The 13,250-nt window shown below is 35.2% G+C and overlaps 1 protein-coding gene across 2 annotated transcripts in view; it reads left to right on the top strand.

The window, feature by feature from the left end:
• VWA8 (von Willebrand factor A domain containing 8) overlaps positions 1 to 13,250 on the top strand; it is a 364,311-nt gene that overhangs the window by 265,568 nt on the left and 85,493 nt on the right. The gene's annotated exons all lie outside the window — the stretch shown is intronic.

The raw sequence follows: 13,250 nt of genomic DNA, 5'->3' as shown, positions 1-13,250 counted from the left end.
AGTAAAATGTATTTAAATTCTTTTTAATACATGTTGCCAGTGTCTGGATTCTTGGTCTTCTTTGCTCCAGTTCACGGTGGACTCAATGTAGTAGATTTCCTAGAACAAGACCTTTATGCTAATTCCAGTCCTGACTCCATGATATAGACAAGTTGCATATCACCTATGACTTCAGAGAATAAATCTGGAAAGCTAGGGTTCAGTTGAAAAAAGAGTAATTTCCCTCTATATCTTTGAAGTGAAGAACTATTATGGGATTCCAGGTTTACTATGGAATACAAAGGCATACAAAATGATGTTTATTAGAATCATTATAAGTAACAAATATTCAGCTTATGGTGACTTAAGGTACAAAAGGGAATTTATTGGTCTAAGAAGTCTCTGTGCCTTAGGCAGGGCTCAAAGCACAGGTTCAATGTATGTCATAGGACCCAACATTTCTCTCCTCTTCACTTTTTTTTTTTCTGGGGTGGTTTCATTTTTATACAGTCTTTCTCCATCTGGAGGCAAAGATGGCTCTGGTAGCACTAGGTAATATGTGGTTCTCAGGAATAACAGCCCCAACAAAAGGGGCACATCTCTCAGTACTTGTAGCAGAAATCCTCAGAAATGTGCCGATAGACCCATGGGGAGGCATGTTCTCTCTGACCCATTCTCTGGCCAAAGGGCTGAGATACTCTATTTGGTCAGACCTTGGTCATGTCTTTACAACTAGTGTTATGAATGAGAGAGGACTGTTACTGTTCCATCCAAGCCACAAAATTAGGAACTAATAAGAGGGAGAATTCCCTAAATACTGAATAAGCAAAAAATGTGACCATGTGAATGTGTGGGGGTGGGGAGGGATGTTGTGAGGGGCTTGACAGCTACAGCTCCTTTAAGTGAAAACTGATAACTTTCTAGGTTAGGTCTTCCTGGAGGAAGCCAGAACTGTTGTTGTCAGATTTATTTGCTTTGCACTTCGCACAACATTCATGAAGCTTGACGTTTAACCAAATGCAATAGGATAATAATTAGGCCAATTGTGATAAATAGTACCCATTAACTTTCTTTTCCATATAATTTATAGAGTGACTATCTCATAAATATATACTTGGTTTTATAAGTACATGTCAGGCAGAAATAAATACTCAAGATACAGTCATCTTCTTATGAGACTTTTACTTACCAGGGTCTTAATTAAATTGTCAGGTCTCCTTGGCAGTGTTTTCTGGTGGTATTTACATGGGTTCTCTCCCGCCCCCACCCCAGGAAAAGAACTTAATATTGGGTAATTTTCATTCTTTTTTTCTTTTAAATATTTCTGTTTAAAGACATAATGCAAGGCTATTAAAGGTCCTGCATTTCACACTGCTAGCATGGGTTGAATAACCCTTTCCATAAAAATAATGACATCTCAAGCCATGGTAGGAAAATCAAAAACTTAAGTAGGTTTTGTGTCAGCCAAAGGAGAAAGTGCTGAGTTTGACTGTGAAGCATCGTTACCTCAACCACTCTGCCATCGTGTTTACATCTAAGTCATTGTCCAGAATGAGAAACCCCTGCAATATCAGTAACAAAATCATGTGTTCTAAGTGTTGGAGTTAAATGTATATGTATGTATATATACACATATATGCACACACATATACATACATGTATTTAGTTATATGTGTGTATGTATATATATATATATATATAAATCCTTTCTAAATTTACATTAGAATTTCTGTTACAATACAGATTTTATTCTTACACCTCTGAGTTTTTCACTATATTGTCTAATGTTTGATTAGTTTAAAAGGAGTATGTGTTTATCAAGGGCACCTGCTAATAGAAAGAAAGGTATTTCCCCTCAGAGCCTTAAATCCAAGCTCTATTTGTAATTTCTGTCCCCAGGTGTAAACAATAATTTGACATTTTTTCCTTCATCAAATCTAATTATATCTTCTAAGAATTTTTATTTCATCCTTTTTTTCCCCCACAAACACCTTAAAAGCAAGTTGTAGACATGATACTCCATTACCTCTAAAAACTTGATAAATTCCTCAAAACAAGAGCTCTCTCCTACAAAACTGCAATATAGACCTCAAAATCAGGAAGTTAATATTGATACAATATTACTCAAGTTTCAGATGTCTCAATAACATCCTTTTTAACAAAAGGAAGCAATCCAAGATTGTGTTTCACACTTAGCTAACACGTCTCTTCATTATCTTTCAATCTAGAACTGTCCCTCATCATTCCTTGACTTTCATGACCTTGACATTTTTGAAGAGTATAGGCCAGTTATTTTGTAGACTATCCCTCAGTTTGGGTTTCTATGATGTTTTCTCATTTTAGATTCAGTTTATGCATTGTTGTCAGGAATATCACAGAAAAGATGCTGTATTTTTCTTAATGTGTCCTGTTAGGTGACACAAGATGTCAATTTGTGCCATTACTGATGATGATAACTTCAAATATTTGGTTCAGGTGTTATGTGCATCGTATCTCTCTATGATGGAAGTGCTTTTCCCCTTTATAATTAATACATGTGTTTTGTGGGCACACATTTCAAATCCATGTAAATATCTTGTTTCTCCTCAGACTTTCATCCATAGATGATTCTATGGATGAAAATCATCAAATGGTGATTTTTCTCCTCCAATTCCATCAATCCGTCTATATTAGTTGGCATTCTAAGCTAAGGAGGTGACCTCCCTTCTTTCTTTGTGTGTTTCTTATTAGTGTGGCCTGATGGATTTCTATCTTGTCTGATAGATTGTAATCTATGGTCATTCTTACTTATTTTTATTCTCAAATTGTTCCAGATATAGCCAGTGGGTGCCCTTTCAAGTCAATTCCCTTGTTTTTTAAACATGCCTCAATCGTGTGTGTGTGTGTGTGTGTGTGTGTGTGTTTCCTTGTGGCACAAAAAATAAATCTAATTTTGTCGCTGATTGTTTATGCTGGTATAGAATTTATTTCTTTGGGCAATTTTTGGAGTACTACTTATTGACTTGAATCAACCTGCTAATGCCAAAGAAACGTTCTTATTTGTTTAACCAACTCTTCAAATTATCCTCCCCTCTTGAGTGGAAGTCCAGAGCATCCTGAACATTTGCAGCTCGTCAGCCTAACTCTTAATATGCTGTCACACTTCTGCTTCCACCACCTAAGTTGTGCTTACTTAATAAGAGACACTTTAGGTAGGACTTCAGTTTTAACTACTTTGGAATGCCCTACTTGTATATCTAATACTCAGAGAGTCCTAGAATGATCTATCATTCATAATCAAGTGTTTTGGAGGAGAATATACAAAAATCTAAGATATTATACCCCTCACATATGTTGAATATTTTTCTTCATAATAACAAAGAGAGAGATTATGAACAAGACATAAGAAATCATCCATTATAATCAGTCTCATTAAAGATTTGGTATGAACTAGATAAATAATTTTTCCTTTGGCCATACCCAGGTCCTACAATAACATAGTTACTGTTACTTTGTGTTATTTGTTTCTATCTGATACTTATATGCCTATTTTGTTATACTTTATCATTCATTTTTAAGTAACTCCAGGTTTGTCTAGTTCATTTGACTAGAATTATTATTTCTACTGACCACACGAGGGTGTGTGTGAGCTTGGAACAGGAGCATTCCAGATAAGTAACAACTAATAGAATTTCAGCAACTAATTACTGTTGTCATTTTACTGTAGTTGGAAGTTATAATTAAAAAGGATAGTAGTATTAATCAGAATACTTCAGTCAGTGTTCTTTCACTAAAATATGTTTGATTATCAAATGAAAGGTACTTATCAAAAGAAATCAGAACTTTCAGTGAGGTTGTGTGGCATAGTGAAATTTCCTCAGTTCAAGAATTAAGAGATCCAAGTCTTTCTGGTTCTACCATAAAGGTGTGACTTTTGGCATCATATCATCTCTCTGGGCTTTAATTTCTCTATAAAATAAGATAGATTGGCAGCTGATCCTTTGGGCCCTTGCACACATGGGAACAACGAAAACGGGATCTAAAATTAAGATATACATCAAATAACTTCTCTGTCTTACTGAATCATTTTTTGTTGACTAGTTTGGTTGTCTTAGCTGCTTTCAGTACATTCTCTCATAAATCTTTACAACCACCACTTCAGATTATGTGGTATTACTCTCATTTGAGGTTGGGGTTCAGTAATTTGCCCAGGGTCTCTCTAACTCCATAGCCCAAGATTTTATTCCTCTTCAACACATGGTTTCCATTAGGTTAAAAGACTAATTTCAATGGAAATTATATTCTTAGAGAATATACGGATTATTTTCTGCCCAGTTGAGTTTAGACCAAATCTTAGAGGTGCCAGAGGATAAAGGCCAGGAAGATTTGAGGGGGCACAGGAAGTCATGTCTCACCCAGAAGGGCAGTCTTTATCCCTGCCACCTGGTGAGAATGCATGCTCATTTTTGCCTTGTCATTTTCAAGAGAAGACCCAAATCCAGATTTTTTAAATGAAATATTAAATTTAAATCTTGGCAACAAATTTAGATATTTCAGGGCTAGGGGGATGGCAGAACATTCCCTAGCCCCACAGATTTCTTTTCTCACAGGTGGAAGTAAGGGGGAAATCATGAAGTAAATCCCCATTATCCCTAAACTTCTTCAGGTAGCCTGCCTATCTTGATAAATTTACTTACTCCATAAAACTTCCAGGTTCTCCAAATGGCATTAAGCATATAAAACAAGATTTGGCAAATTATACCACATTATTTTTGTATGTCCAACAAACTAAAAATGGTTTTTACATTTTTTAAGTTAAAAAATCAAAAGAAGAACATTTTATGACATGTGAAAATCAAATTTCAGTGTTCATAAATAAAATTTTACTGGAACACAGTCCCATTCATTTATGTATCTATTGGCTGTGCATGGCTGCTTTTATACTACAAGGGCAGAAATGGGTAGTTGCAAGATAGATCATATAGTCACAAAACCTAAAATAATTACTATCTGGCTCTTTACAAAATAAGTTTGCTACCCCTTGGTTTAGAATACAAAAAAACCAAAAAGTTGATCTGTCTACCTCTGCTTTCTGCACTGGTACATATTACCTTGAGATAAAAAGATGGAGTCTTCTTGTATTAGAAGGAAAGGGGTGGAGGAAGAGGAGAAAATAAAACATAATTATCTCAAAATATTATCCAGACATAGACAAAAATTATGTTTTTCTTCCAAGGCTACGTGCATGTCCTCTAACAAAAGCTATAGTACATCAAATACAGACAAACCACAGAGATACTGTGGGTTTTGTTCCAGACCACTGCAATAAAGCGTCACACAACTTTTTTGGTTCCCCTGTGATGTTCACACTATACTGTAGCCAATTAGTATACAATAGCATATGTCTTTAAAAAATGTACATACCTTAAATGTGACACAGACACATGAAGTGAGCACACATTGTTGTTAAAGTGACAGATAGAATTGCTAACATAGTGACCACAGACCTTCAATTTGTAAAAATTGTAGTATATGTGAAGCATAATTGATTAAACAAAGCTCCAATAAAATGAGGTATACCTGTATTTTTGTATTCTGCTCAAATCATAATAATTAAACAATATAACTATGATAATTGTTGGTGGGAATGAATTTGGCCCAGAATGTTTATATTTTTTATGCATTTTATGAGTGACAAAGCAAAATTCTCTGGTCCAAAAAAAATGAAGCTAGAACACTCTCCACACAGCTCTTAACATGCACTTTTGTACTCTGTGCCTTTCCCTGGCACTTTTTTCTCTGGCTGGACTTTCTGCCACCCACTTCTGTGTCATATCTTTCAATGACACAGAACTTGAGTTTGATTCCCATTTAAATCCAGTGATCTTAGGCAATCCATTAAACCTCTTTGGAGTGCCATTTCTCCATCTATAAAATGGAGCTAATCATAACATCTACCTCACAGGATTGTTGTAAAAACCAAGAGATAGTATATTTTCAAATGCTCTGTGAATTATAAAGTAGTATATAAATGTGATATGTTAAATTAATAATTATGTGTAATAAGTTGGAGTGATTATGGAGCATAGGAAACTAATTTTAAATTCATAAAGAGCTACTGAATTAAATTGGAAAACTGTAGGAAACCTGTTATAACTCTCTTCATTGGGAGAGGGTTAATGTTTTGATCAAAGCTTACTAATAGTTTGATCATGACGAGGTAAAAAATGCCCTTGTGTGGCCCCAATCCAGCTGGTCTACTAGCCCAGGTTCCATATTTGAAAGTCAACTGATTGAAAGAAGAGGGTTTAGAAGAGCTATATGAACTAAAATACCCTACCATTTCATCACTAGGGTTCTCAAACAGAAATAATGTCCATTTCCTATTCTTTCTTTTTTTTACCCCACTCTGAAAAATGAGTCTACTCCAAAGCATATATTAGACCCATTACCTGATGGATGGACGGTCAGTCCAGGTAATTAAATTCTTCTCTTCCCAACCAGCTTTGCAGAGTCATGAAGCTTATTGCACTGGTCATTTTCATTTTAATTTACATTTTGTTGCACCAGTGTCTTGTACCCGTAACCACTGGTGGCAGAATGTCTTCCTTCTGAGACATGAAGTTGTGTGTGTACATAAAGTATTTGATATATTTCCTTCAGCTCTAAAATACTATAGTATGAAATGTAACTATGTTACTGGAAGTGAATTCTGATTTAGAAGTAATAAACATTATAAAATTGGAAGTGTATTTCAACAGAAAAAAATAGCATCACCCCAACAGTAAATCTTTGAAAGTTACACAATGAAAGGGGAAAAATGGCCTTGTAATTAAATTCTAACAATACTGAAGTGAATAACACTATCAACAGCAATGCAAAAAAACTATGTAAAATTATTTCCACAGAAACTTTTACATACAAAGTAAAATTATCCCACCAGAAATACAAACAATGTGATTAACTGCCTGATATCTCATAGATTGTTAATCTAATGCAAGTATGTTAGTCCCAACCATTTTATTGTAGTATAATAGTATTTTTGAGTAACCGAAATTAAAAGTATCCTAAGTATTACATTATCTAATCTTTGCCTATTAATGGAAGCTTTCCTTGGAGCCAGCATCTTCCTGCTCTAATCCATTCTACATAAACTGCTTAATTCAATCTTTAAAAATAGTAGCTCAGAAAGTGACACTTCATTAAAAACAAAAACAAAAAAAAATCCTCAGAAACAACCACTCATTCAGGAGTGGAAGTCTGGAAGTGCCAAGCTTACTCGTCATCCAAGTTAAACTACCTGCCATTCCTCAAACACAGCCCATCTGTGCCCGCCACTGCACTTCTACTTCCACTGCTTGTCATCTGTGGCACATTTCCTTCCTGATCCTGTGGGTCCTGGCAATCTAATAATCTCAGGTCCATCCCAAATGCTACCTCCCCTACCCCACGCCATCCGGACATGTCCTCTTCCTCCTTCTGACCCCACCTCACTCTTCATGTTTATACCTTCCAAATTATGCTTATCACAACCTGCTTTGAATTGCTTATAAAATTATCTTATTCACCTTTATAAAATTTTAAAGTATTTGAAGTCAGGGTCTATATTTTCCTAGTTCTGGTAGGCATTATACTTTGAAACTATCAGTAATTTTAAAAAAATGTCTTGCAATTATTGTTGTTTGAGTTTCAGGCTGAAATATTTTTTAATGACAGCTTTATTGAGATATAGTTCAACCATTTAAAGTGTACAATTCAGTATTTTGGTATATTCAGAGAATTTTGCTACCATTACGACTATCTAATTTCAGAATATTTCATCACTCCAAAAAAAGAAACTCTGTGTCCACTGAGCACTGACTCTCTTTTCTTTCTCTCCCAGCCTTAGACCATCACTAAGCTACTTTCTGTCTTTATGGATTTGTCTATTCTGGACATTTCATATATACAGAATCATGCAATATGTGGTCCTTTATAACTGGATTCTTTTTCTTAGCATGTTTTCAAGTTTTATTCATGTTGTAACATGTATTATTAGTAATTCATTTCTTTATTGCCAAATTGTGTTGCATTGCATAAATAACCACATTTTATTTATCCATTCATGGACATTTGGGTTTCCTACTTTGGGACTTTTATAAATAACACTGCTATTAACATTTGTGTAGAGATTTTTGATGGAAATATGTTTTCACTTCTCTTGAAAAATATACCTAGGAATGGAATGAGGTCATATTGCAACATTATGTTTAATCTTTGGGAGGACTACCAGATTGTTTTCCAAAGGAGCTTCATCATTTTACATTTCCATCAGCAGTATATGAGAGTCCTAATTTCCCTCCATCTTCAGCAACTCTTGCTATTGTCTTGTCTTGTAACTAGCCTGGTGGGTATGAAGTAGTATATTATTGTGGTTTTGGTTTCCATTTCCTTGGTAGCTAATGATGTTAAGCATTGTTTCATATGCTTATTGGACATCTGTGTTTCATCTTTGGAGAAATGTCTATTCAGATTCTTTGCCAATATTTAAATTTTATTTTTCATCACATTCATTTATCATTCATTTACAAAATTACATACTTTGGGGGAAGGGGTAGAGCGTCAATCCTCAATTTGTGTCTATATTTCCCTCACCTACTACCAAAGTTCTGGTTTCATCAAACTAGCAAATTGACCACTTCTACCCTTTACTCCCACCCTCTTCCCCATCCCCTCTGGTTAAACACCATATTTTTTCATGGAGTCTAAGAGTTCTTTTTGTTCTATTTTGCCAGGGATTTTTTTGCTTTGATTGTTATAGTCTATATATGAGTAAAGCCATTCAGCAAACTGTCTTTCGCTTTCTGAGTTATTTCATTTAAAACATATGTCACTTATTACCTCAAGTTCCACCCACATTGTTAGTGAAGGCAAGATTTCATCTTCTTTAGTGACTGAATAGTATTTCCTTTAGAATATATACATCAACTACTTTATCCAGTCATCTGTTGATAGACTTTTAGGTTGATTCCATGTCTTGGCTATTGTAAATAATGCTAATATGAACATAGAAGTGAATATATATTTTCAAAATTTTCTGATATATACCTCAAAGTGGTATCGCTAGATTATACAGTATTGCCATTTTCAGGTTTTTTAGGAATCTCCATATCATTTTCCATAAGGGCTACACCAGTCTGTCTTCCTACCAGCAGTATACAAGGGTATATTGCTTTTTCCCAACCCCCTCTTCAACACTTGTTTCTAGTCTTTTTTATGTAGGCCATTCACACAGGTGTGGAGTGATATCTCACTGTGCTTTTCATTAGCATTTCCTTTTTAATAAGTAATGTTGAAGACTTTTAATGTGTCTCTTAGCCATCTGTATACCTTTTTTGGAAAAAATATTTAAATTTTTAGTCCATTTTTTCATCGGGTTGTTTGTTCTTCTGTTGAGTTCTTTAGAAATTTAACCCCTTGTCAGGCATATGAAGTGCAAATATCTTCTCCCAGTCAGTAGATTGCCATTTCGTTTTTGTGATGGTTTCTTCCTCTACAAAAGTTTTTTAGTTTGATATAGTTCCATTTGTTTATTTTTGCTTTTGCTTTCCTTGCTGTTGGCGTTGAGTCCCCAAATATATATATATGAGATTTATGTCCAAGAGCATATGACCTATGTTTTCTTCTATTCATTTTATGGTTTTCAAATGCTATGAAGGGAGAAAAAGCAGACAGAAGCTGAAGAAAGTGGCCAAACTCCCTCTCCTACACAGAACAAAGCTATAGATTATGTTTATTTTATTCCACTAGTCCCAAGCTAATGGTTTCTTTTCTTTTTTTACAAATGACTGAAACCTGTTTTTATTATGAAAAATAACTCATAAAAGAACCAATTCTGGAATTAAACAGTCCAGCTTTTCTATTATGGTTCAACTCTACTAGCTTTGTAAATATGAGTAACTTACTCTACTTCTCCAAGCTTCAGTTTCTTCACATTAACAGGAATTATAATACTTAACAGAAGGGCTAAATAGCAAATAAGATTATGTATGCATAGAGCATATTTCAATGTAAGGCAAATGTTAGCGCTCAGTAAATGTTTGGTATTGTTACTAACTTCAGGAACCTCAGAGTTCACAAAGCAGTCCTGATGAGTAAAACTGAGCCCCAGAGGATTAGTGACTTATCTGAGATATGTATACTTTGTAGGAGAGCCACCCCAAAAGTCTTTGGCAAAAGGATAACTTCATATTTGGAACTCTAAAGGCTGGATGGAAGTTGCTCTTAGTAAAAGATATTTACATGTGTAAAGGAAAACTCTGTAAGAATGTCTCCTACCCTTTCTGGCTAATATCTGCTTAGGGCTTATCAATGTAGAGATCAGAACTAAATCTTCCCTGGTAACCCCCCATAGCTGACCCTCCCCCTGTGCCCCTGTACCCCAGTTGTCTCAGTTGTACTGAGTCTTTTCCACATATGCAGGAGAAATATATGTTACTATTAAATTTCTTTTTAGGTCTTTACTTTTTATCTTTCTGTCTGATGCTTGGTTATTTGCTAGCCTAGAAGAACCCAGGGGGTATGAGATTTGCTGAGCTCTAACAATTTCTTAGCAGAAGTGAAAAGGCAGTTCCCTATTTTCAGGTCTCTCCCTTTCTTTAAGAAAGGGGAACTGGGAAAGATGGCATTGGGTGATCTTTCTTACGAGTTTTTCAGAGCCTGACTTTATGATCCCTCTTCTCAATTCATCCCTTTTTGGAACCTGAAATCTCAGGCTCCTCCCCCAGGAGAAACACTGGGCCCATTCTGGCCAAGTGTGGCATCCAAGCAATGCCGCTGCCTTCTCTAAATGTTATACCCTCTTTTCTTCATCTGGAATAAACCATTCAGCAGCTCCTTGGTGCCCTCTACTCTCTCAAGAACTCTGAGGAAGAAACAAACTCCTTTTTCAAGGATTTGACTAAATTATGTGTTCTTTCCATGATCCTGGAAAGAACTGACCCTGCCCAGATGCCCGGAAGTGGGGGTATAGAGGGAATGGCATACAGATGCTGCTCTGAGGCACAGTGACCCTGCCATCCCTCACCTATCACCCTGCCCCAAACAGCCCAGGAGAACACCAAAATAAAACATCAACATTGTCTGACCCTGAGTTTTACGCCTGTATTTTCCTAGAAATTGTGTAATCCTTCTGTTACAATGGGGTGGGTGTGGGGGCAGAGAACTCCAGCAATTGACTGCAATAAGATTTGGGCTTGTAATGGTGATAATAAAATGTCTGCAAAATCTGTAGGTGAGTAAGGAAAGATCTCTGACTTCTCCATAATAATTAAACAATTTGGCTATAGCACTATTAAATATTACAAACTTAGCTACCAGTATTAATTTTAAAATTATTAGACCTAGGAGGTTTGTGAAGAATAAAACTTTAAAGTAGGAAAAGTTAAATAATTATTTTACCCAACTCATATCTCTTAATTCCTATCAGTTCATAATATTAATAGTTCTTTTCTATGATCATAACAAAATCTGTTTTAAAAATGTAACGCCCTATAAGTGTTAAACAGTTAAACTAAATGGAAAGCATCAACCTAATATTTTAAACTATTTCATGAAGTATTTCTTTATCCCTAGAGACTAAGCATACATGATGTTACATGTAATTTGTGACTCCAGTTGCCTTTAGTAGATCTCTGGTGATCTGTGCATTATTAGTAGTAGTATGAAGTTAATTATAATTGTATCTCCCATGAAACAATAAAAGTTTTTGTAGGTCTGCATGCAAAATACTTGAAGAAAAGATTATTTTACTGCCTGCCAAATGTAGCTTCAAGCAAGAACTATTGTGCAGGACCTTTTATAGACATAGATGGAATTCCTCTTGCCATTTGAACAGTGTTTACATTCAGGAAAGTTCACAGTTAAGTCTTTGACTTACTTTGAAAGAATCTTTTGTTCTCTAGAAAAACATACTTCCTCATCCTTTGAGTCACCTTGTTTTTATTCCTTTGTTTACTTTGGGAGGGGGGAAATAATATCCACCTCCCAAGTAATATCAAGGGAAGAACTTATTCAGAAATCAAAGTTGTTCTCTGTTAGGAAAGAGGTCTTGGTGACTGGCAGGAAAAAAAAACCAGAAATATTTTTAAAACCCAGAGATAAATAATGTAGTCTCAAGCATAAAATATAATTGGATAGGACTTTTTCCGAAGGCTAAAAAAAGAGAATCTTTTTTTTTATTATCATAGTTAAGTGATCAGATTCAGGAAATGTAAGACACTACTTGAGGCTGCTAACATAGTCTGAAAGTACTCTATCATGTTAAGAATCCTCTCCTCTGCTAACCTTGTAAATTCTCTTAAGCAATGCATAGTTAGTGTTTTCTCCTATTTGATGGTAATTTAGGGGTAGTTTGAGCCTAGCTCAGACTAAGACCACTCACTCAGATCTGAATTTTCTTAGTGGTATTCATTTATCAATAAATAATGTAGTTGATTCCATGTGTGCCTTCAAATTGGTTTTGATGGGAGAAAATATTGCTTTTTGGTTCATCAGCACGTGCCCAGAGCTAACACAGTTACTGAAACCTACTGGACACGCAGAAAATATTTGTTAAAGGAATGAATGAAATAAGTACATATACTTTCAGGGTGATAATTTCACATAACAGCCTTTTAAATGAACAAATTCTGATATGTTTGTTTTTGTAGTTTTTTTTTTTTTAAGTCTTAGTCTGTAGACATACAGTGCTTGTTAGTGCCTTTTATATTCTTACCTAATTTGTATAAGTGAAAGATTTTTTTTTTAAGTGAAAGATTTTTTTTATAGTTTAAGCATTATCCACTCAAACCCCTTTTCAGTCTTTCTAAAACAGTCACCCAGGAAATGTATCTTAAAAGCATCTAATTCACATTTATGTCTTAGGTTTTACTATAAGCAGAGATCTGTGATCATTATGCTCTGGGGCATTTCCATTGGAGAGTCCTATGGAGCAAGGAGAGACACTGACACATGCCCAGCACTGTTATGCATTTTATATGCTTCCCTCCATTTACCCTTGATGATATCCCCACTTGACAGGTGAACTAGCAGAATCTCAGAGAGGTTATATAGTATATCTAATGTCCTATGACCAGTAAGTGATGCTGTCAGGTTTGAAACACCAGGCGAGGCATTGAGTCTGCAGGCAAGTTCAAAGTTGTCTGCTGTAAAGCTAATCAGGTGATATGTAAATACTATATTTTACTAACCTTCTGCAAGATACACTAGCCCTTTGATCCATTGTCCTACTTATTGATATTCATGTCTCTCTA

This window comes from Talpa occidentalis, unplaced genomic scaffold, assembly GCF_014898055.3.
Source record: "Talpa occidentalis isolate TD23 unplaced genomic scaffold, MPIMG_talOcc4v2.1 talOcc4.5, whole genome shotgun sequence".
Taxonomy (NCBI): Eukaryota; Metazoa; Chordata; class Mammalia; order Eulipotyphla; family Talpidae; genus Talpa; species Talpa occidentalis.
Note: the sequence above shows the minus strand (reverse complement) of the source record. Positions and strands in the feature narration are given on the sequence as shown.